Raw genomic sequence first — 5,132 nt, forward strand, 5'->3', positions numbered from 1 at the left:
GGCTGTGCTGACCCATTCGGCTGAGCTCCTGCCTGCGCTTCCCAGCAGCTGCCCACGCCAGCCACAGGGAACACGCCCAGCCTGCCCAGAGCCCCAGTGAGACCTGTGGAGCCATAAGGAGAGTTGAGCAGTGTCGCAGAGCTGTTCTTGGTTTTCGTTTTTGGGTGGGAGGGGTGGCACCAGTGCTGACTTAAAAATACGTATATAGGCCGGGCGGGGTGGCTCACACCAGTAATTGCAACACTTTGGGAGGCCAAGGCAGACGGATCACGAGGCAGGAGATCGAGACCATCCTGGCTAACGTGGGGAAACCCCGTCTGTACTGAAAATACAAAAAACTAGCTGGGTGTAGTAGCACGCGCCTGTAGTCCCAGCTACTCGGGAAGCTGAGGCAGAAGAGTATTTTGAACCTGGGAGGCAGAGGTTGCAGTGAGCCAAGATCGCGCCACTGCACTCCAGCCTGGGCGACAGAGTGAGACTTTGTCTCAAAAAAAAAAAAAAAATATATATATATATATATATACACACACACACACACACACTTTTTTTACTTTAGAAATTTTAGATTTAGAGAAAAGTTTCCAAAAAAGCTTATGAATATAGCACACAGTTTGCACACACTCTTCACACATCTCCCTTGCTATTAACATCTTATACTACTGTGGTACCTTTGTCATGACTAATTTACCCGTATTGATACATCATTATTAGTAACTCAACGGCATACTTTGTTCAGATTTCCTTCGTTTTTCCTTAATATCCTTTTTCTGTTTGAAGATCTTATCCAAATGACCACATTCCATTATTCCATTTAGTGGTCGTATCTCCTTATTCTCTTTTGGGCTATGACATTTTCTCAGCCTTTCCATGTTTTGATGAGTTTGACAGTTTCGAGAAGTACTGGCCAGACATTTTATAGAATGCTCCTTGATTTGGGTTGGTTGGATGTTTTTCTTGTAGTTAGACTGGGCTTACGGGTTTTGGGAGAAGACCATAGAGGTGAGGTACCATTCTCTCCACATCATATCAAGGACAGCTCAGCATGACTCAATCACTGTTAATGTTGGCCCTGTTTGCCTGGCTGAGGTCATCTTTGCCAGGTTTATCTATGGTAAAATTACTTTTTATCCCCTTTCCTCACTGTACTCTTGAAGAAAGTAACCCAGTACAGCCCACACACCTTTTGAGTGTAACTCCATATCACATTATCTTCTGTTGCTGCTCAAATCACCCCAACCATTCATTTGGCCGTTGGACGCTCTTTCAGTTGGCGCCTGTGTCCCTTTAATATAGTCCCATTATTGCGTGTGTGTGTTTAAGTGCTTTCTTAATTCCTGGCATTGCAAGGTGCTCCAGGCTCATCTCGCATATTCTGCAGTCAGCCATATCATCAAAGACCCTTATTCCTTTCACGAGAGATCTGGAGGCTGGGTGTGCTTATTGCTGCAGGGTGTCACTGCTTCTGAGCTGCTTTTGTAGACTGAGCTAGGAAATAGATGTATGTACACTGACCCAAATATACACATATATCTGTAACTATTCCACATTTACCCATCAGTATCTACATTATGCTAAACATGAGTTCATTCCGCTGTCTCTGATTCTAATCCATGACCATATATTTCACTGTACCTTCCCTTCTTTTTATTTTTATTTTTTTGAGACAGAGTCTCGCTCTGTCGCACAGGCTGGAGTGCAGTGGCACGATCTCAGCTCACTGCAAGCTCCGCCTCCCAGGTTCACGCCATTCTCCTGCCTCAGCCTCCTGAGCAGCTGGGACTACAGGCACCCGCCACCTCGCCTGGCTAATTTTTGTATTTTTAGTAGACACGGGGTTTCACCATGTCAGCCAGGATGGTCTCAATCTCCTGACCTCGTGATCCGCCCGCCTTGGCCTCCCAAAGTGCTGGGATTACAGGTGTGAGCCACTGCACCCGGCCCCCTTCTTGTTTATCTGCGACCTCCACCTTCACCAGTGAGAAACCTGGCTCCCGCATCCGCCATACCACCATCCCTTTACTTGTTAATCCAAAATTCAATCCCAGTATACATGTACAGTGAGTTCAGAATTGTTAATTTATGCCCCCACGGGAATGTACTTTGCATGATTATTATTATTTTCAATTTTTAATGCATATTTCGTGGTCCAGGTGTGGGTCTGTTTTTGTGAATGCTCCACATGTGCTTGAGAAAAACATGTATTCTGCCGCTGTTGACTAGAGTATGTTATAAATTCAATTAGACCAAGTTGATTGAGAGTGTTGTTCAGATCATCTATATCCTTGCCTGTTTGCTGCCTGTTTGATCTATCAATTATTGACAAAGCACTGTTGAAGTCTTCAATTATAATAGTGGGTTTACCCAATTCTCTTTTCAGTCTTATCAGTTTTTACCTGACATATTTTGATGCCCTACTATTTTATAATTATCTAATGGTCCTTTTTATCCTTCATAATCTTCCTTGCTCTAAAGTCACCTTTAGGCTGGGCTCATTGGCTCATGCCTGTAATACCAGCACTTGGGAGCCCGAGGACGGTGGATCACCTGAGGTCAGGAGTTCAAGACCAGCCTGGCCAACATGGTGAAACCTTGTGTCTACTAAAAATACAAAAATTAGCCAGGCATAGTGGCACATGCCTGTAATCCCAGCTTCATTAGAGGCGGAGGCAGGAGAATTGCTTGAACCCACAAGGCGGATATTGCAGTGAGCCGAGATCATGCCGCTGCACTCCAGGCTGGATGACAGAGCAAGACTGTGTCTCGAAAAGAAAAGTCAGCTTCATTTGAAATTAATATAGCTACTCCATTTCCTCTTGTTTAGTGTTAGCATTGTATATCTTTCTCTGTACTTCTACTTTTCACGGGTCTGTGTCAGGATATTTCACGTGTGTTTCTTATAGACAACATGTAGATAGGTCTTTTACATTTGAAAAAATCCAATCGGCTGGGCGTGGTGGCTCACGCCTGTAATCCCAGCACTTTGGGAGGCCGAGGCAGGTGGATCACGAGGTCAGGAGATCGAGACCATCCTGGCTGACACAGTCGAAACCCCGTCTCTACTGAAAAATACAAAAAATTAGCCGGGCGTCGTGGCGGCGCCTGTAGTCCCAGCTGCTCGGGAGGCTGAGGCAGGAGAATGGCGTGAACCCGGGAGGCGGAGCTTGCAGTGAGCCGAGATCTGGCCACTGCACTCCAGCCTGGGCGACAGAGCCAGACTCTGTTTCCAAAAAAAAAAAAAAAATCCAATCACAATATCACTTTCTTTTATCTGGTGTTCACATTTAAAGTAATTCTTGATATAGTTGGAGTAAATCTACCATTTTGTTAAGTAAATATATTCATTGCATTTGCTCTTTGTAGCCTTTCCTTCTCTTTTCTGCCTTCTGTGGTTTTAAGTATCTTATATGATTACATTTTAGCTTTATCTTAACATATCATTAACACTCCTTAAAAATGTTTTTTAGTGGTTTCCCTAAGATTGACAACACACATTTTAAAATTGTCTACGACCACCTTCAAACCACATGAACTGTGGATTGCAGCTACCTTACCACAGGGTTGTCCAGTTCTTCCCTCCTGTGCCTGATGACATTACTGCTATTCATGTCACTTATCCATGGGCTATAAACCACCACATTGTTACTATTATTGTTTTAAGCAGACAGTTATCTTTTAGATCAGTAAAGAATAATAAAAATAAAACAATGTATTTTACCCTAATTTATTCTTTTTCTGATGCTCCATCTTTCTTTATGTAGATCTAAGTATATGACCTATATTATTTTTCTTCTGTCTAAATAACTCATTTTAATATTTCTCTTCTTTTGAGATGGAATCTTATTCTGTCACCCAGACCAGAGTGCAATGATGCAATCTCAGCTCACTGCAATATCCACCTCCTTGGTTCAAGCAATTCTTCTGCCTCACCCTCCTGAGTAGCTGGGATGACAGGTGCATGCCACCACACCAGGTTAATTTTTGTATTTTTAGTAGAGACAGAGTTTCACCATGTTGGCCAAGCTGGTCTCAAACTCCTGACCTCAAGTGATCTACCTGCCTCAGCCTTCTAAAGTATTGGGATTGCAGGTGTGAGCCACTGCACCCAGCTTCATTTTAATATTTCTATCATGGTTTCTGATGAGAAATTTATTACAATTCTTATTCTTGATCTTTTGTGGTAAAGGTGTCCACCCTCAATAACTTCTGGCTTTCTTTAAAATTTTCTGTCTTTGGTTTCTGCAGTTTGGATATTGCCGAATCCAGAATCCCACATACACAGGTCCAGGATGTGTGTGGGGGTGGGGGTGTGTTTGATGTTCTCTGAAGTTCTTAGATCTGTGGTTTTTTGCCTATCATTAATTTTGGAAAGTTCTCAGTCATTATTTCTTCAGTAACTCTTTTCTTTTTTTTTTTGGAAACAGAGTCTGGCTCTGTCGCCCAGGCTGGAGTGCAGTGGCCAGATCTCGGCTCACTGCAAGCTCCGCCTCCCGGGTTCACGCCATTCTCCTGCCTCAGCCTTCCGAGCAGCTGGGACTACAGGCGCCGCCACGACGCCCGGCTAATTTTTTGTATTTTTCAGTAGAGACGGGGTTTCGACTGTGTCAGCGAGGATGGTCTCGATCTCCTGACCTCGTGATCCACCTGCCTCGGCCTCCCAAAGTGCTGGGATTACAGGCGTGAGCCACCACGCCCGGCCAGTCTTAGGTAGTTGTTTATAGCAATGTGAGAATAGACTCACACGGTCCCATTTTCTCTTTCTGCTCCTTCTGGTAATTACATGTATGTTATACTTTTTGATCTATCTCACAGTTTGGATGTTCTATTCTTCTCTGCTCATCCCCCCACCCACACACCCAGTTAATTTTCTCTTTGCATTTGAATTTTGGAAGTTTCAATTCTCTGTCTTCAAACTCACTGCTTTCTTTTTTATTATGGTGTCATATACATAACATAAAATTTACCGTTTTCATCACTTATACGTGTACAGTGGAGTGACATTAGGTACGTTCACAATATTGAATTTGCAAAGATTACAAGAAGTCTAGCGTGGCTGACTCCTTCTTGCTTCTAGCCCCACAGGCTGGCTGTCTTTACTCATTTCTGGGTGTAGGCCAGGCTAACCGTGGGAAGAA

The sequence above is a fragment of the Piliocolobus tephrosceles genome, chromosome 11, assembly GCF_002776525.5.
Source record: "Piliocolobus tephrosceles isolate RC106 chromosome 11, ASM277652v3, whole genome shotgun sequence".
NCBI lineage: Eukaryota > Metazoa > Chordata > Mammalia > Primates > Cercopithecidae > Piliocolobus > Piliocolobus tephrosceles.